This window comes from Varanus komodoensis, unplaced genomic scaffold (genome assembly GCF_004798865.1).
Source record: "Varanus komodoensis strain SLA01 unplaced genomic scaffold, ASM479886v1 scaffold47, whole genome shotgun sequence".
NCBI classification, from domain to species: Eukaryota; Metazoa; Chordata; class Lepidosauria; order Squamata; family Varanidae; genus Varanus; species Varanus komodoensis.
In genome coordinates, this window is record NW_025336045.1 from 6,789,533 (window position 1) to 6,810,467 (window position 20,935).

At 44.1% G+C, this 20,935-nt stretch overlaps 1 protein-coding gene across 2 annotated transcripts in view; it reads left to right on the forward strand.

The window, feature by feature from the left end:
- Positions 1-320: 320 nt before the first annotated feature.
- The window catches only part of CYRIA (CYFIP related Rac1 interactor A), a 139,361-nt gene continuing 118,746 nt past the window's right edge, over positions 321-20,935 (forward strand). The window contains exon 1 of one of the 2 annotated variants that reach the window (XM_044445115.1): positions 321-716. The gene's annotated coding sequence lies outside the window, so the exon portion shown is untranslated. The remainder of the gene's footprint in view (positions 717-20,935) is intronic. The other variant, XM_044445120.1, reaches the window with a different exon arrangement.

The following is a 20,935-nucleotide window of genomic DNA, read 5'->3' on the forward strand; positions in this document are numbered from 1 at the left end:
AAGTGCTGACATAATGCTAAAAAAGATGGATATGATAGAATATGCAGCTTGAAACTTTCCAAGGGATTTTAAAAGTATCCTGTGAAAACCAACGGATCTGAAACAAACAACCAAACACCTAGAAAACTTACCCAAAGCAAGTTACAAATGAGGTTGACATGAATTAACCTTTTTCCTGTTTATATCACATCAGCAGCCTGAATAGTATCTTTTGAGCAATAATTTGCTTCATCCCACATCATTATGAACAGAACAATCCACCAAACTTCTATGGGTGATACTGGGATTGGATTTTCTACCTGGTATAAGTATGGCAAAGCCCTGCACCCAAAAAAAAGCAGGGATGCCCGTTTCTGTGGTTTTCCTATGGTTTGCTGTAGTCTGTGAGGAAGGAGAGAACCATCAGACAGGATCCCCAACCCCAATGTTTCAGCCTCATTTCAGATTATTTGTAGAGGAGGGGATATCATTGCATTCTTCCACTGGCTGTGCTGGCTGGGGCAGAGGGGAGTTGGGACCCCTAAATCGCAAGTCTTCTCCAGCAATCTCCAGAATGCCTAGCAATGACTTTTGATTCCCATTGGATTTGTGGAGGATGACTCTGAATAATCTGAGAACTCAGGAATATCTGCTACTGTGTTCTGTGCCAAGAGTGGGCAACCTCTGACCCTTCAAATGCATTGGCCTACAACCTCGACATTTCCCCACCATTGCAGGTGAGTTCCTTTTATTAAATCCTATTGTTATGCATATATTACAGGAATGTATATATTTGTGAAAATAATTTTCAAAATGCATTATGTTAGGAAAAGTGTTTGCAAAAAAATATATTTTAGGAAAAGTTGTATACAACAAAGCATACATTAGGGGATATGCACCCAATAGGACAGACAAATTTTCACTGTAAACCTTAAAAAGTCAAATTTAAGATCGGTAATATCAGTACTTGAGTCAACATTGCTTACTCTGATTTTAGTAACTGGAATTGAACCTGGTAGCAGAGCTGCAGGTGGAAGTGCAACCGCAGAAGTTACCATTCTGCTGAAATGACAAAAGGGCAGAGTCTAGGATCTGAGAAATTCTATATTCCCTGGCTCTATTCCTGTGCCAGAAAAAGATCTGGAACTAGACTACAAATGGCAACCCAAGATCCTAACCTCAGCCCATTAGGCTAGTCTTGGAATCAGGGCCAGAAATGAAAGAGGACACTTATCCTGGGACAATTCTAGGACTCATGCGGTAGAATGGGTCAGAACTGATCCTATTGGTTCAGATAGATTATCCAAAGCTGAGCATCACTTGCCTATTGATTAGAATTGGTGTGAAGGGGAATCAAGAAATGCCTACAACCTTTTCGTTAAGATGGGTTGAATTCTGCCCAATTTCAGATAAATGGTGCTGTGTTTAGGAATTTATTTATTTATTAGCTTTACATCCTGCCTTTTCTTTTTTTAAAGAACGCATAGCAGCTTACATTATTCTCCCCCTGCTGCTCTCAGTCTTATCCCCAAAACAACAACCCTGTGAGGTAGGTTGGGCGAAGGTTCTGTGACTGGCCCAAAGTTACCCATTTGGGTAACTGAGCAGAGACTAGAACTCAGATCACCTGAGTCCCAGTCCCATGCTCTTACCCTCTAACCACACAATGGTGTCTACATGTTAAAACAATATTGATCAGGCCACCCCTGTGGTCTCCTAGGCCTCTCTCTTCCTGCAAACTTCCTTGGGACCCAAATGAACTTTGCCATGTTCCTACTTCATCCTTGATGCAGATGACTCTTCTTAAAATAAATGAACATGTGCATTGATGGAGTGTTTGATGACGCCATAACTGTGTGTCTGCCCCTGTGTATGTTTGTAAAACGGTCACATCGAGCACCCACAATAAAAAACTCAGACAGACTAAAATGCAGACAGATATTACAGTCATACATACAGACCTACAAATAACACTGAAATTAAACCAAACATTACTAGGGCTGGAATGGGGAAGGGGATGGTTGGGAGTGAAGTAATAGCTGGCAGCACTGATTACACTCAAGCCTTAAAAAACAGCCAAATAAAAGGGAAAAAATATGTGAAGGGGATTCAAGTTTAGTAAAGGATTTTGGGAATATATTGGTCTGGAGTAAGGAATGAGGGAAGTAACAAGCAAAACACAACCTTCAGTTCCATGGAGTCTTCAACTGCTGTGGCTTCTAAGAGATAGATTGAAACTAACAGAGACAGCTGATATGAAATTTAATTTGGCCTTCAGACAGAGAAATTGTGCTCCTCCAAAACAGACAGTAGATAGCATTAAGTCAACTTGGGACCTAATCAACTCAAGTTGTGACAGTCCAGATTCAGGCTAGATATCAGGAAAATTTTCCTCATTGTCAGAGCAATACAACAGTGAAACAAGTTGCTTAGAGGGGTTGTGGTCTCTCCCACACTAGACGCATTCAAGGCAAAACTGGACAGCCATCTGAGTGGGATGGTGTAAACTGGTGTCCTGCAACAGCAGGAAGTTGGACCTGATGACCTTCATGTCCCCTTCCAACTCTACTATTCTATAATTAATTTAAAGGCAGCTTCAAATATTTTAAGGTTTTCATAGTTGCCCCTCATTTGTGTTCTTATTTTTTGACTGTTTCAAGCCCTGTTTTCAAATAAAACCTTCCAAATGCCACTGATAATATAAGCAATAAAAATAGTGACCATATACAGGCTTGGTTTAGCATAGGGCTTTACGATACAAGTCTGTGCATTTACTCAGTTTCATTACAGAACTGAGATTTGAGCATTGCAAGAAGAGCATTTCCTTTCCTGCTTGTCCCCTGTGTAGCCTCTAGTTGGCACTGTAGCATAGTGGAAAAGCACGGAAACACAGGCAAATAAAAAGAGTATTTTCTTTTACTTTTGCAAATAATACCATATTTTTCCTTCTCTAAAATAGCTTGGCAACTTTGCTCTTTAGACTGAGAAGCAAAACTACAGCATTACTTAAAGAGCACAGAAACATCTTAATAGGGAATAATGCACACACACTACATGTCAAGTGGAGAAAAGTTTGTACAGCATGATCCTATCAGCATCTTGACAGCTGCAATTTGAACTAGTTGCTGTTCCAAACTATTTACACATGGAGAGAATTACAACAGTCCAGGCAGGATGTAAGTAATGCTTGAGGAAATTCACAGACACTTTCAGTCTTTTCCCCGGGGATTCTCACCGGAGATATAATGGGTTTGTATTACTACTTTTGCCTTGTATTAAGCATCAAGACTTTTCTCAAGTATTTGAACAGCTAATAGTAAGGAGTTGTTTCCCTGCCAGTTTGTTATTTTGCAGGAAAATGAGTTTTAAATGGGAAAGATTCCAACAAGAGAGATACCTATTTGTTTGTGAGTTTTTAAATGAGAAAAGGGGGTGGGGGAAAAGCCCCTGAAGAGAGCTTAAATCAATTTGCTGAAGCACGCTTTCACTAATGCTGTTGCAAGCAGTGCTTTAATCAGTACAAGACTCCACCAATTTCAGATAATTGCTGTTAATCTTCTAACAGAGAAAAACAAGTGGAGCATGAGCTTTTATCAGTGCATGTAGCATAGTAGGTGAACCTCTTCAGCTTTTTATCTTTGCACCCTCACATAAACCAGTGCATGGCTTTGAAGCAGAAACACTGATGCTTAAGAATCAGTGCATGAACTTTCTCATGTTCCCAGATAAGAAGGAAACTTCTTATCCTTCACATTACCTTATGAAATGCATTTAGATTGTAAGGATGCATTTATTCACTGAACCCAACTTCTTCCTACCATTCATACAAATTCCATGTACCCCTCACTGGAGACATTTTCATTGTTCCTGTTTACCATTGATAGTGCCAGTATTCTGGTATCTACCACTGGCCAAGCTTACTGTTTATCCCATTGGGTAATTTTTTTGATGATGGCTTTGAAAGGAGACCATAGGCCTGAATGGACCTTTTTGCCCCTTCAGTGATATCAGCAAGCATGTAGTCAAAGCTGATTGACTGCAGAGTGTCATTATGCCATCATGCTGACAGGATCATTCTAAAAGAAGACATCGAAACTGAAAAATGACATTAAAATATCATCAGTGAAAGTATGTGGCAAGAAGCAGGGTTGGAGGGTAAGAAAGGCAAACATTCATTCAATTATGGACTTTTCCAGGAAATATCCACACACCCCACAGCAGTTTATTCAAACAAAAACATCAAAGTGGGAAGAAAATAATCCACCACTAATCTGTATTCAATATATATGCATATAAATAGACACAGAATGCCAGTACATTTCTTCTTCCTAGTCTTTTTGCTAGCTTCCTTTCAATTTAGGGGTTTTTGGGTTTTTTTTTTTTTTGCACTGTACTGATTCTTCTTGAATTTACACTTTCACTGAATTCTTAGTTGCTAAATTACATGATTAATCTCTTCTCCTTTTACTTGATTTTTACTGGATTTTCCTTCAGCTTTTGATAGCATTGATTGTTCGGTTCTCTTTGCCTTGCTCTACTGTTTTCAGTGCTTCATTTTCATCTTCATGTGCTATCTTTCCCAGGATCTCTGACTGGTAATTCTTTCCTTCTTCTAGTCAGTCATTGCTGACAAAACTCAGAATTAGCTGCTCTATACTATGAATCATGCCTGTTTGTAATTTCTATATGCAAATCACTACCTGTCTTTTATCTACTAACATGTTCATAGTCAAAATGGAAATTTATTTCTTTTTTTCCTTCTCAGCAGTATACATGACTGAGATAAGTAGTTCTAGATACTGTTCAAGGGTCAAATTACGTTCTATAAAAGCTTTTGGGGGCGATATGCCATTGTTGGGTGGGGCCAAAGTAAATCGTTACCTGTATATTTTAGGTTAAATCTCTTGCTTCCAGTAACCAACTCTTAGCATTACAGAATAACAGTGTTGGCAGGGGCCAAGAAGGCCATCAGGTCCAACCCCCTGTTGTTGCAGGTTACCAGTTTACATCATCCCTCTCAGATGGCTGTCCAGTTTCTTCTTGAATGTCCCTAGTGTAGGAGAGCCCACAAATTCTCTATGCAGTTGGTTCCTCTGTTGTATTGCTCTGACAGTGAGAAAATTTTTCCTGTTATTTCACCTGAATTTGGTTTGTCACAACTTGATATTCCACGTCCTACACTATGGTAGTCGCAATAAGAGTTCTTGTCCTTTCTCTTTGTGGCAGCCTTTTACATATCACTCTATGATATCACATACGCACCCCCACCTTCTGTTCTCAAGGCTGAACATGCCCAGTTCTCTCAGTCTCTCCTCACAGAGCAGTGTTTCCAAACCCTGAATCATTTTTGTTGCGCTCCCCCAACAAAATTCTTTCCAATTTTTCTGCATCTTTCTTAAATTTTGGTGCCCAGAACTGGACAAAGTATTCCAGATAAGATCTGATGAGCATAAAGTATTTCTTCTCATGATTTGGATGTGATACTTCTGCTAATGCATCCTAAAATATTATTTTGTTCTTTTTGGGACTACATTGCTTTGTTGGCTCATATGTAGCCGGCTGCCCACAATAACTCCAATATATCTTTTTTTTCTTTTTCAGTACTCTTGAGCCATGTATTTCCCATCTTGTATCTGTGCATTTGGTTTCTTTTCCTAGGTGGAGGACTTGACACTTGTCCCTATTGAAGCTCATTCTGTTGCTTTCAGCTCAGCGGTCAAGCTTATCTAGATTGCCCTGGATCTTCATTCTTCCTTCCACGGTGTTAGCTATTCCACCCAGTTGTGTATCGTCTGCACAGCTGATTATCTTTCCTTGCACTTCCTCCGCTAAATCATTAAGAAAGATGTTGAAGAGCACTGACCTGAGGACTGATCTCTGTGGCACCCCACTATCTACCTTCCTCCACTTAGAGAAAGTGCCATTGATGAGCACTCTTTGTGTCCGATTTAGTAGCCAATTTTGAATCTACCTAATAGTTTTTCCTATCTAGTCCACTTGCTGTTTAAATGTTGTTTATTATGTTGTGAGCCATGCAGAAAGCCTATGGCTGATGGGATGTCATACAAGCCAAATAAATAAATAAATAAATAAATAAATCTACATTGAATATTAAAAGCTACATTGAAAACCACAATTTTTTACAACAAAAACCTGTCCATACTGCTTGGCCTGCTGAAAACAGCTGACTGTACTCCCCACCCCACCCCACCCCACCGGCTATTTGGAGTTGGTAAATGCCTCAGCAAAGAGGACAGTCTTAACTTGGTGCTGAAAAGATACTAAAGCTGGTGTCCTTGGGGAGAGCATTCTATTAATTTGGGGGCTACCACAGAGAAGGCGCCTTCTCATTGCCACCAGCTGAGCCTCCTTTGACATCTGGACAGCAGACGGAGCAGATGCACAGCTCCCCTGGTCTTATCTTTCCCATCATGGTGAGAGGCTCTGTATGTCTTTTTAAATTGTACTAGTTTTTTCTTAATATGTATATGTATGTGTATATTAGTATGTACAGGTAATAATAGCACTCTTTGTCCCCTTTTTTGGCACTGTATAAGCAACGGCCTTTGTCTCTTTGGAACCTGTGGGTGGGAGGCTGAGGAAAGAAAGGGAGCTAATTAATGTATCTACCCTTGCAAATTGTCTAAAATTTACTCTGATTAGGAACTGAGTGAGTAAATAAATTCAATTCTGTGCACACGCACTCATGAATAACTCCCCCCCACACACACACACACCAAATTAGTGGGACTTGCTGCTAAGTAAAAGGGAACATGATCGGGAACGGGGGAAGAATTCTGGGTCTGGCAGCATGCCACACTGCCCACATTTTCACACATTTTCACAAGGCAACAGAAACTGCTGATTTCCTCAGTGATTTCTCGTGTAGTTGCTAGTGCTGGTGCTGAAGTCAGGCAAAGGAGCTCCCAAATGCCTCTTGGAAGCAGAGCAGATTGAAGATGTGACACCTATCAAGAGCTAGCAAGAGGTTCTTTATCTGTGATTCTCCTGAGATGGTTAATTACTGAGGATTATGATCTGATAACCATGACAATCTCAGATGATTTAGGACAATCAGAAGTTAAATGATTTAGCAAATTGCAACAAACAATTAAGAGACTGAATCAAATGATTTCCAACCTAATTAACAGATCAAGAAAGATTCTGGTTGACCTGGCAGAAGCTCTCTGTACATTGCCAGACGGCTATGGCATTCTTATTCCTGGAGAGTGTCCATCTCTCTCTAATCCTAATGCCCAAATCATGCAGGCATCTTGCTTTCCTCTGTGAGTGGATATTTGACTATTTAGCATGTTAATGCTACAGTGGCTTTTTTTTAGAAGATGGATTTTTTCAACTTTTAAACAAATAACTTAGAGCTATCCTCTGAGATAACAAGATGACAAATGATTTGGAAGATGACATGGTCCTGATGTCAGTTGGTGGATGTCAACTTTCATCAGTTCACAACTCATACCTGGTCCTTTCAAACCTTCAAGCGTAAATGTGCTCCTCCTCAGCTGAATCCCCCTTGTTTGCCCCTTGGATGCTACATCTTCCAGCCTGTTATCACTGGCTGAAGAGCCACTGGAAAAGTGGTCAGCATGACTTGAGCCACCTCAACTGGAAAGCGGTTGGCATGACACTTCAGAGGGCTCATCTCCTCCCAGTTAGCTCTGAGGTGACCTGCAGAATGGGCAACAGTGGCAGAGGGGTCAGAAGGGTGGCGGGGGTTGCAGTGGCCATGGAGGCCCTGTGGCAGACAGGAGCAGCAGGTCTTCCTAGGGATGGTCCTGGCAGGCAAGGAGATTGATGGTAGGGGCCCAAACTGCAGTTCCTTGCAATGCACCATGTGGATTGGCACCTTGCCCTGCTCCGTGGATGGCCCTTTGTGGACCACCTTCAATGCCCAGTTGTCCTCCTGATGGCTGTCTACCAAGGGGCAGCATAGAAATGTTCTAATAATAATAATAATAATAATAATAATAATAATAATAATACTCAGTCCTTCAAACAGGTGACATCCTTAGCATAGTGGCAATGAGGTTACTGTCGTTGCTTTTACCTTTTCCCCACCTCTCTGAGCATGCAGGTGTGTTTCCTCTATGCCAATGCAAAAGTTGACATGAATATATACTAATGCCCATTGAAACAATGCCCTTGGCTAGCTCTGGAAATATTAAGTAACCATCACTGACAAAGAGTAAGCAAGTTATCCAAACAATGAACCAGCCAGCAAAAAATCAATCTGCTGACTTGGCACCATGCAAATAACATTTCTTTTTGAGTCCCTTTTCTAATTCCTTATTCTTGCTAACCCTAATATGGCTAAGCTACTCATGTATCATATGTAAAACAATCAGTGAAGTCTGGATTCCTTTCAGCTGTTACCTAGAATCCACATTTTAACTCCACACTCACTCCTCGGTATTGTACCTTTTTAGGAAGTACACTTGCAGCATAGGAAGCTGTCTTAGACTGAGTCTAGGTCCAGGACTGTTGGCAGGGAGACTTGGACTCTTCAGAGGAGGAGGAGGACAAGCCGAGGAAAATGGGATCTTCGGATTTCAAGATGGAAGAGGCAGGAGGGCTTATCTCAAGGCTGCTCTCTTTAGATGTTCAGGTGGACCCTGAGAATAGCTGCAGTCTGAAACTGCCAAGAGGGGGTGTGGAGCAGAAGCCTGAGAAGGCTACTATGATCCATGTCCCTATGATGTGGCATCAGGAGAGAAGGGCTAGCCAAGTAGAGGGGTGATGTATAGCTAAGAGGCTAGGCCATCTCCAGAGGGGCCCTCCTAGAGGGGTGGGGACCAGGAGGACTCAAGAGGAGGACTCTTGGAGATAGTTTCTAGTTTGGCTCAACAAACTGCTCTGTGCCTGCTCAGAGACTTTCTTTGCTGATCATGCTTTGCTGGATGTACATTGGAAATAAAGGGCTTTGCCACAGAATAAAGGGTGTCATTTTCAAAGGGTGAAGGGAAAACCTAGATCTTAGACAAGAGTCCTTCCTAGCCCTTTGTGGAGATGCCAGGGATGAACCGGGTTCCTTCTGCATGCAGAACCCGTGAGTTGTTATTCAGCTATGGCAATAGGGTAGGATAATCCATCAATGGGATGAAGGAGCTGGATTGGATTGGGAAGGGTAATGTGGGAGGGAGATGGGCATGATGAGCACACAGCATTAATCTAATTTTGCATGTTTGAAGGGACCAGGTATGGGTTGGCTAAGCATGTGGTTCTGAACTTAGGAAAACTTGACATCCACCAGCTAAAGCTAGTGTCAGGGCCGCCATGTCTTCTTCCTAATCATCAGTAGCCTTGATGTATCAGAAGGCCGCTCTGGGTTACTTTTTAAAAATGGAATCAATCTGAGAGAGAGAGAGAAGCTTTAGCATTCTACATGATGAAACATCCAGTCATAGGGGAAAGTAGGATGTGTTGCGAAAAGTTAGAAGTGTTCCAGAATGTTCTCCTTGGAGAAAAGTAGATACAAATATTGAACACAGGTTTTTTTTTAAATTCCCATGCAGGTGGGCTACAAAATTCTAATCTTTAGACAGTATAAAATTTGATTTTCCATTTTAAGAGATTTATTTACGTTTACCCATTATCAATTATTGCAGCATATCCAAAATAGGAGACTGCAGGTGGCGTAGTGGATTCAACTGCTGTGCTGCTGGGCTGGTAGATCGAAAGGTCACCGGTTCGAATCTGCACAACGGGGTGAATTCCCGTTGCTCTGTCCCAGCTCCTGCCAACCTTGCAGTTCGAAAGCATGCAGATGCAAGTAGATAAAAGGGTACCACTTCGGTGGGCAGGTAATAGCTTTCCGTGCACTTCGGTGTTTAGTCATGCCGGCCAAATGACCACGGAGACTGTCTGCGGACAAACGCTGGCTCCCTCGGCTAGGAAACGGAGATGAGCACCGCCCCCTAGAGTCAGGCATGACTGGACTTAATGTCAAGGGGAAACCTTTACCTTTTAACCTTTTTATCCAAAATAGTCAGTGTGTTTATAGGTCTATCTTGCTTGTTACATTCATTGTGTGGGTTGTGGGGTTAATAGTCTGTCCATGTCTTTCATTAATATGCATCTTATTTTCTTCTAGTCAAATTTCTCCTGCTTAATGTAGAAACATCATAGCTAATAACAATTAAAAGGAAAGTTAGTTTGGTTTAAATAATGACAGGATTGAAGCTGATATTTAAGACATAATTTGAGTTGTTGAGAAAGGGAAGGTAAATACCAGTAGAATAAAGTCTGCCTCTTATAACTGTAGGAAGCATGACTGAATGGTTAGATTTCTGATTAGTAGCTCAGGAACTCTCCTAGGGCACAGAATGTGGTATAATTAATCTGTGCACTCCAAATTGCAGGTATGTATTTCTAGCTTTAGTTAAAAGGTGAATTCAATAGAATAGGGGGAGATTTGGTCAGTCATCAACCAAAGTAATACTGCAAGGCATGCATATTGTTTCAAAGCCAGGTTTAAGAACATAAGAGTCCTGCCAGATCAGATTAAAGGCCCATCTAGTCCAGTGTGCTATTCACACAGTGGCCAACCAGCTGCCTATGAGAAGCCCCCCAAGCAGGACAGGAGTGCAACTCTTTGTAATAGGCCAGTCCACAAGTAGATCTGGGCTTTCTAAATGCATTCATAGAGACAGAAATGCCAGGTTGCCTTACCTGAGTGAAAGGGTTCTCCCTCCCACAAACTCCATTAGTTGTGTAGAACATGATCAATTCCATGGCTCCAACATGTTCTTCTATTGCTAGAATTTTGACCCAGCAAACTGACCCTTATCCTTGATTATATGCTACTTGCTTGAGCTTAGAAAGAAAAGCTTCTTTGTAGAGTTGTACACGGATTTATATTGGCTGCATTCTGTAGGATAAGATGATGCACCAGTTCTTCTGTTTTACAGTACATTCAAATAGAAGTAGGTACACCTGCCCTCTTGGAATTCTCCTCCCTGACCTTAGTCAGAGGAATGTTGGTAGGGGGATCATTTCATCAAATTTTTCCAGGTGAAAGAGAGCTTCTCCAACTGTTTCTCATGGCCAGGTCATCCCATAAATAGGGCTTGTAGCAAAGCTTATTTCCACCTTCTGAAAGTGTATTTATGGCACTGCTGCTTCAACAGGCAGCAGCAGTGACTGTGTTGTCAGCCTGCCTCCTAGTTTATTCCCACACAATGTCTCTGTCTCAGAACTACTGCCATTTACTGTAAAGGCAGTGCTGGAGGAAGGCAGCCACCACAGAATAAATGGTGGTGGAAATCTGTGGAAAAAAATGTCTGTAGAGTGGTCTTTGACTTCGTTGTGGCTAAAAATAGAAAAAGCTCAGCTCTTATGAGAGCTAAATGTCATCTGGAATATTTTGGCTCGGTTCCGATTGTCATCCTTTAGGGCTTGGCATTTTCACCAGCTTCCTCCTAAAATTACATGTCTTATGGGCATGGTGGATGCATCTTGTTTGTAATGCAGGTGCTGATAATCCTGGTGCTTCCCTGAAACCCCATAACAGGTGTGATGGGGCAGCTCTAGGTAAGAGGTGAAGTTAGTGCTGGGCCAAAATCTTCCTCCAGCTTCCTGAAAAATGTCTTCTTCATGAAAGCAACGTCCATTCTTCTATTTCATTTGCTGGACACTTCATAATGTGTTACAAAGTCTTTTGGTTGTGTTTTTGAAATTCCCTAATTGCTCTGTGTGTGTGTGAGTCTTTTCTGTCACACATCTCTCCACGGCTCTGCAGCCTCCCCGGCTGCTTCCACTTCCTGATCTGAAAGAGCCCTGTGGGAGAAATTGCCCCATGCTGTCCTCCCCTGGAATTTAGCAAAACTGCAGGCAGCTGAGGCGATTACAGGCTTCCGGAGAGATGATGGCACAATGAAAGACAGGACGCTCATGCACTCTCCTCAGCTCCCGTATTAGTACAGTAAGCGTCTTGTAGGTAAGTTAAATCCTCACGTTCAGATGGCATCTAGCAGAATCCATCTCTTTAGTATTTGTGGATGTCCCCTCATGCTCAGCTCTGTCTTAGAAAGCAAGCTGAGCCAAGAGAAAGTCCATGAACACTCGTGGAATGAAGGCTGTGCGATCTGCAGGTGACTTCCATGTCAGGTGCAGCCACGTGAAAAACGGATATTGCTTGTGCTCCATCCCCATGCATGGAGCCAGCTTCTGTGTTAGGTGCAGCGGTGCTGGTGCAAGTGGCACAGAAGAGGGGCACTCCCTGGGCCGTGTGAGGGACGAGCACCCTGCAAGAGCTGGGCACGCTCTCCAGGAGCTTGGACTTAGAGCTGCGGCAAAGCAGACTGGAGTCCAGGGAGCCAAACCCCAAAATGGATGCCTCACACATCCAAAGCAAGTTGTCCAGAATTTTCTTCTCTTTCAGTTGCTTTTCAAAAGCAGCTTTGTTTCTCTGCATTCGAATGAGAACAGTCAGACATTTCCGGCATGCTCGTAATGATTCACATCGGGATCTGAAATGATCTGCAGTTGGCTTTATTGCCAGACTGGCTTCCAAGAGAGGGGAGAGCATCAACCTTGGCATCCTTGGAGCTTTTCAGGAGGGCCTGCTTTCCCCTGGCATGCCCAAGATCCAGAGTGGGGAGTCCTTGCTCTGTGCATTCCCCCCTTCCAGGTGCAGCAGGGGCCAGTGTGGGCATTTTGACAGAGTGCCTCCCAAATCATTGCATCCATCCCTCTTCACTGTCCTCTGACGGAGGCAGAATCTTTGCCATATTCCAAGTAGAGATCTTGCTACAATTATTCTTGCATGTGTTATTTCGATGTAATGAATCAACAAAATAAAATAATAGATTCCTTGGCTAAGCAGCAATATTGTCTCATAAAAGGCACCCTGCGAGCAAGCTTCATTTGCAGAATGGGATCATCTATCATAACTGTCAGTTAAACTCTGCAGGCACTTCTAGGTCATAGCTCTTGCTTGCGTATTAGCACGTTTCAGTTGTATGTGACTAGGATAAGGGGCCTGGCACTTCAGGTTTCATTGCTGAAGTGTCAGTCACAAAATCTATTGGCACGATATGACAAGAAAAGAGATACTGACAACAACCACATCAGAGATAATCTCTCTCTCCTTCCAGCTCAGCCTTTCTCCACATGGAGCGCTCCAAAATATGCTTGGCTACATCATTGGCCATACTGCCTGGGAATGATGGGAAATGTAGTCCAGTGCATCAGAAGGCATCACCTTATGGAGGGGGGACATATGTAATAGCCACCATTCAATGATCTCTGTCTCATGTCCTTGCCAGCCTGCCTGCCTGCCTAACCAATTCTTCAGCATTTCAGACAGGGGTCTTCCCCAGCCCTGCCTGGCGATGCCAGGGACCGAAGAGGGATCCTTTTGCATTAAAAGCATGTGTGTTACCCATGCACTGCAGCTCCCATTCCTCTTATCGGTGTGCATTGATGCACATGCCAGGTCCCACAATTCTGTCTCCTTGGTCAGGCTCTGACGTATCAAGGCAAGCGCTGCTCAGGTCTCATGGGGTCCCGTCTTGTTCTGGGGGGAAGGGCACTAGGATGACTTGCACAGTGCTGCCAAGGAGCAGAAGCTGTCCTCTCCTCCCACAGAAGCTGGGATCTGCTGGCTGCTGACCCTGCTGTTAAAGCGAGGCAGTTGCCTCAGGTGTTGGAAGAAAACTGTGCTTGATACCGCCTGCCCTGTGCCCCCTAAGCTGGCCTGTTGCCCTCCCATACAGAGCTGCTCCCATCCCCAGTATTGCAGTAAGATTCAAGACTCCAGTTGGCTTTCAGATATGGAACAGGAGGGGGCATCAGGCAGCAAATTGTCTTGGGCCACCCATGTCCACTGGGGTAGAAGATTGCCCCTGCCTCAGCAGCACCCCAGAGGTCCTAACTTGGCTGTCATCCATCTGTGTGCAAGGCTGCTATTCACCCTGGTGGAAAAGCAAGTATCACGCTTCTCTGGAGCTCTGTCTTGGTAGGGCCAAAACTAAAATAAAGGGGGCAGCCTCCCTGGAGAGGACCCCATGGGAACTACCCAGAGCCACTTCCTTCCCTGAAAAATATGGAGAGCTGCACCCCAATGGAGAACAGCATGTCTACCTGGGAGCAAATCCTGTTGGTTCCATTGACGTGGCTCTCTGGTGAGAGAGCCTAGAAGAGAGGACTTGCATATTTTTATTCTTAAAGGAAATAGTTAACTGCAAAAAGAAGAGGAAAGCGGTTTGCCCCGCATCCCCTGTTTTTCTCCCTTGCAAGCCACGAACCATTCTGGCATTAGATGATGAGAATTGTTACAGGCCATCTCTGTGAAAAAAACAGGATGCTACCTACAGGGAGCTGCTGAGCTGTCCTGAAATAGCCTTCCATTGTTCATTTTCGCATCCCTGCATGTGGCAGTATGTTCCCGATTATGACGAATGGCAGCTGAGAGGCACTGTGCACTTCACTTGAGCCAGTCCCGGCCTCTCTACCCATGTGAGGAGTGAAATCACTTAAATGGCAGAAGTGGATTTTAGGGAGGGGGAAGCCAAAGCTGCCATGCTCTATGGCTTCCCTAAACCAGAGATGCTGGCTGGTTCTCCCCACTTTTCAATTCCCTCCATTCCTTCTCCCTCCGCCCCTGCTCTCCTGGCACTCAGAATTTTATTCTTTTCCTTTTCTCTAGCTGGCCACCCCTATTTGTCTCCATCTGTCTGTTGGGAGTGTGGCAGCCTTTCCTGATACAAATTCTGTCCCTTTGCTTCTGGGATGCTTCTGCAGCCACCCAGATTTGGCCAGCTCTGGTATTATGGGAACCGCAATGGAGGAAGTGAGCTCCAGTGTTTCTTCACAGATGAATACATCCAAGCACTTTTCCAGCTTCCTCCAACCTGGTGCCCTCCAGATGTGTTGGCTTGCAACTCCCAGCCTTCCTAGGCACACTGGAAGTTTCATTTCACCACATCTGGAGGGCTCCAGGTTGGGAAAGCTGCATTATTTAACATGGCAATTCTTTTGCCTTTGAATCAGTCATGATCATTGTAGAGGAATGCCATTTCAAAGTAATAGGATGTTGGTGGCACAGTGCAACCATGATGGCGGGGAAGGATATGAGAATGGAAAATGGTAGACATAAGAATCTGCCTGTACTCCTGAGCAATAGTCCCAATATTGCCTCTGCACTGCAGCATTATTTTTTATTTATTTATTTTATTTTACATGCATCTATAGGCTGTCTATAACTGCCAAGGCCTTCCTAGGCAGCTTATGTGGGCAAATTGTATGATATCACCTCCACCCTGAAGCAGTTCTGCTGCAGTGCAAACAGGTCAGGTTGCCACTGCCTTAGCATGTTGCAGACGGTGTACATAAACACTCTAGAATAAGTGCAGGCAAGTCTTGCTGTAAGTAACCACTTGGGACCCGCACTGAAAGGATCACAGCCAGCACTCTGCCAGCGTGGCTTCATCTGGCCCCTCACCAGGCTGTGCTGGTGAGGCAGATGGGAGTGAGTGTGCCTTGCCCTTCCACTCAGCCACAGGATGTGATGTGTGGCCTGGGTGCTCCATGTCATCTTCTGTATCTGTGCTGGTTTCACTTGTGATGCTCTCAAAAAAGAGGCACAAGACTTTGCACTGAGGCATCATGCATACCTGGAGCACCCATATCACACAGTGGCTGGGTTCAGACAACGCAACAAACCATGGTGTCTTTTTAACATTATTGGTCTGTAGTGCTGTCCAAACTCAATTACGGTTTTTCACCATGATATTTTGAAACCACTATAAGAAACAATGGTTTGTTCTATGGCTTCTCCATACCACCATGGTTTGTCATGCTGTCTGGACCCAGGCTTATGATTACACAGTGTTGATATGCAACTAACACAGACTCCCTTGGAAAGTGCAGGAGCCATCTAGGCTCTCTGTGTGGACCAATGTGGAAGAGGCAAGAGACTGTGGAAGCAATGCATCTTGGGATTCAATGACTGCCATCAGGCACAATGACAGATGGAATGCATGCCAACAGGAGGAGACTGAGTGGAGAATATGGCGGCCAAGATAAACTAGAAGACACTTGATTGTCTGTTGGGTAGATCATGGTTAAAAAAACAACACCACCATGAACCCTGGTAACCATGTAGGGTTGTTTATTGCACTGTGTGAATGCAGTCGTTGATTGGGCTTTCATTATATGACAAATTATGATGGCTTATAAGCCATGGTGGTTTAGCATGTTGTCTGAACCCAGGCTCCTTTTCTCAGGATTGTTCATTTTGGGCTCATAAGCCACCTGGACCACCAATGGCTTGTTGTAGGGGTTTCTGGTCTCATGATGATGTAGCATATCGTCCAAACCTAGATGCCAATCTCATTGTGGATTGCTGCAATTGGCTAGTGGGCTATGCAGCCCGAGTGGCCAAAAATACACTGTTGTATCATGTGCCAACAGTAGGGCTCATCTTGCATGTTGGTGATCCCATTGGACATAAATACTAGTGGGCTGAGATACCCTCCAATTCTGATCCAAAATAGATCATTTTCATCCACCAAAACTTGAAATTCATTTCCCTTTTATTTGGAGCTTTAAATAAACAGTGTATGATGTCATGAGATGTGGTTTCTCTTCCGGTGGATAGCTAATAAAGATTACTGTGACACTGACTTGCTAGTCAAATTCTTATTAAGAAATAGACTTGTATTGTCTCTGCTAGTCAATAATGTTTTTATGGCAGTTATTTAATCCCAAATTTCCCTAATAGGAAGGAGAAGTTTAAAGGGGGGGGGGGAGCTGCAGACACATTCAAAGCTGCATAATTGCTCTAATGCTGCGACGGAGATGCTCTGCAGTGGAAAGCAGACCAGGGAAGTGCTGCAGTGCATGCAGATGAAGGGAAAGGAGTGTGAAGAAGACTGCAATGGGAGCAATGCATGTATGAGTGCAAGAGCACTCAAGCACTGCAGAAAATGTATTGCTACTTCTTGAACTGGATCGTCCATTTAAGAAGACCAGTACTGAAGGCAAGGGAATCATCATTGAAAGGAAAGGAAAATATTGAAGAACCATGCATGCATGCATAGACTATAGTGTATACACCTTGCAGAAGAGGGGAAATACAGCACTAATACAGAGGTTTAGCAACCCAGAAATAGCTCTTACTGTAACATCCAGGGCTGGCCCTCCTATGAAACAAGGTGATGCAGTGAAGCAGCAGGAGTGCTGAATTGTGCTGCTCCCCCACTCCATCTTCAAGCCGGAGAAAGCCCTGCCAGCCACTCACCTTCTGTAGCAATTACCACAGTAGGAGGAGGGAATCAGTGGGGCATTCCAGGGCACCCACTGCTCTGCTCTCAGCAAAACAAAAGGCAGCCAGCCCCCCTGCTCTCCAGAGCACACTGAGAGTCCTCCTAGTGTCCACGAGAAAGCCTGACAAGGTTCTCTGTAGGAAACACCCTCCCATTCCAAAATGCTTGATTCTGGAGAAGGCCCCTTAGTGCCAGGCCACTGGGCCGTGCAGGCTCCCTGAGGAGTCGCACGGGCCTCTTTTTATGGAAGATGTGACCGTTCAGAGCACAGTAGCAGTGGCAACTGTGGCCAAGGGAGGACGTGGCAGAGAAGGGTGAGATGTGATGGGGTGGCAGAGGCAGGGGGCAGCAGCAGAGACATACCCATTTTCTCCTGACTCTGGAGGCTGGGGAGCTTGCACTGGCCCTGACAACATCAGGTTCCCTCTGAGGCAAGTTCTCAGGTACATAATCCACACTCAAACTCTGCAGCATTTGGAGGTGCCTGGCAAAGCATCAAGAATCCGCTTGGCACGCAACAGGTGTCGCATTGGTCAACTGCCACAGTGGGAGTTTTCATAGGAGCTTTCGTATCTCTGGAAAGGCAGAATGTGGTTCGCATGTTCAGAGATGAACATCCAGACACTCGGAAGTGGAGTGGAGAATCAGAACGCCACATCCAACCATCTTTTATACAAGCCATATCCCCTGTCTTGAAAGGTGCCTTATACAGCATGCTTGTTTAAATGCTGTGTGTTATCCAGCATGTGTTTACTTGTGTGTAGGAGTAGACATTTAGCTGCTTGAGGCAAAGGGTGAGATGACACCCCCCCCCCCTTCAGCAGAGGGCAGCAGTCAAGTTTAGGAGCAGGCTGATTGCTGTCTTCCAGGAGCCGGTCACTGCTGCTGCTTCCACCCCACTGAAGACTGTTTCCCTCTGCCTGATGGCAGAGCCAACCCAGCTGTCTACTTATTTCTCGCACCTCAGAGTGTTAGACATCCTCTCCATGGTTTCTACCACTTCTGCACACCCAAATCCAGCATATCTCCAAGCCAGTGCTCCGTTTCCACTGCACGCTGGTCTGGCTTCGGCTGCTGTGAAGATTCTGGTAGACCTCAATGCACCTTTAGTAAGTTTTCAGTGAGCACATTTCAGTAAGCTTGGACAATTTCTGTACACTTTAATTGTGTTTTTCTTGGGTCCAGTAAAGAATCTCTGAAGATAAGGGGAGTGGGGAGAGAAATCACACTCGCTTTCCAAAATAACCAAGCTGGGTAGTTGCTTCTCATTAACAGCATATTCCTGGAAAAGGAGGGTGGCCAATTGGTATGCCATCACTTCAAAGGCAGTGAATCCCTTTCAGCTGTAGGTTTGGATTAGCAGAAAGCATTCACAGCTGCTTGTAAGTTGGAGCACTGCAGCAGCATTCAGGTTCCTGGATTGCTTCTAAATTTGTAACCTGCTTCAAAGAAAAGGGCGGAAGAAATGGCAAATACCACTGTAAACCAATTGATGCTATGAAAGTGAAAGAGCAGGGAAGCAGCTACTGTTTAGTTGCAGCCCATGCCAAATTTATCTATGAGTAATCGCCCTGGCTTTGCTGAAGCGACTTAGAGCTGGAAAGAATTCATTATAGAAGGCTACAATTTACAGCTGTTATTGTTTTTAAGATGAGATTGCAGGAAAGTAAATGGACAACAGGCTGGAGCCAAAGTGTTTGGAGCCTGGCTTTCTCATATGCATGACTGGCTTTCAATTGATATATAGGGGTACTATTAGAGAAAGGATTAGGTCTGATTCTGTAATGAGAACCACTGTGTTTTGGCAGCTCACATGTTGGACTGGGCTTCAGAGCCCAAGGTTCTAGTCCTCACTTATCCATGAAGCTCAATGGAAAACTCTGGGACAGTCCCTGACTCTGCTGAACCTACCTTACTGGATTGTTGAGGGGGTAAAATGGAAAGGAGGGGAGAGAAGACGAAGGCCACCTTGGACTCCTTGGAGGAGGGGCATTCATGTGTAAATGTAGGACATGAATGATATATACGCATTCCCTCATCCGGGAGTCTGACGCAATTCAGTAGGACTTATATCTGCAAACACATGTACAGGAGGGCACTGGGTAATACATAATGGGCTGCAATCTTTCTTTAGTCTCTTGTGCTTGGAGGCAGGGCCAGAAGGGCAACCAAAAGCACCTTGAAGGTGGGCAAAACCAAAAAGCATAGGCAGGCTTAGCAGGAATTGACTGAAATGGAAGCAGCCTTTGCACTTACGCTTTGAGAAGCTGATGCGATTACACTGCCCACCACAGGAGTCCAGTCACTTCCAGTGTGCTCGCCTTCCCATTTGAAAATGCTCGCCTGGTGCCTCGACACCATGTGTTTTCCGTGCTCTCTTTCAGCCCACAGAAGCGAAAACCCTTCACTGCTTCTGCAGGACATCTCACGATATGGGGCTTGGAGGGTTCCTGATGTTATCATGAATAGTAGAATCTGCAGCAAATAACATTATGTTCCAATTTCTTGAGAAAATTGAGGAACTAATACAATGCCAACTACAAATATATATATGTATGTGTATGTATGTATGTATGCAGAGAGGGTGGGAACTTTCTGTAGTAATTTGTTTCAAATAAAGTAGCAGTGCTGCTGACATACCTGGGCTCTGGGATGAGTAGTTTGTTTTCAGACTTTTTGTGAGCAGTGTCTAAATTGACTTGTCAATGGGCATGTCCATTCAAGGATCTAATTACAGGAAGAGTTGTATTGGAGGGTGGAGGGGTAGGGAGGAGATGCTATTGTTCAAGAGAATGCCAGCCATTAATGTCAAAGTTTCAGGCATAAAGCATGGGTTCCTAAATATTTCCAAACCAATTAGCCCTTTTCCTTTCTCAAGGCTCGAGAAGTTAATAGGTTTTCTCCACTGACTTCATTATTGGTGTTCATTTCAATTTGTCACCTATACAGCTTCTGTCAGTTCTAATATCACTTTAACAGGAGACCTTTCTCCATGGAACATAATTGTGGGATTTATTAGGTTTCAGTATGGGGCTTCTTTCAGAGGCGACTTCTGGATGATATGAAGAAAGATGCTTCTACAATAGCAGAATCGCTTCATGCAATTGGTGGTGGTAGCTAGCTTTGATCAGTAGCCTTCCCTGAGTGTCTGAAGGTTTATGGTGGGGAAAAGGGCCAAAAAGAAGAGCAACAGGAGACAATCTTAGGGGAAAATGCTTCCTGACCTTGGGAATGCAACAGCATTTTAAAAGGGGTGGAGGCACCAGAAAGGGCTTTGGGGGAATATGGAAAAAAGGAGATGGGACAAACAGGATTGTATTTTTCTGGTATACATCTGAATAATGGTCGCAAACTCAATTATCTGAATCACCTTGCAGAGATTAGGATGAGGAGAGAGAGGCAGAGTATGGTGTTGGTTAAAATTTTTTGTCAGTTTTGAAAAGTGCCAGGCTTTTGTGATATTTTGAGGGTGGGAACTGCAAAAGGTGGTGATGTTGTTTTCCCATTCAGTATAAGGGTACAAAGCAAGGTCCCAGTGTCTTCGCTCCGAATTGGCTTTGTACTGTTTTCAAGTAGCCAAATCTAGAAGGGTACATTGCATGGCAATGTTATTGCCTTTGTTCTGTGAAGCCAGATTGGTTGAAATACAGGGGAGAAGGGAGGGCGAAGGA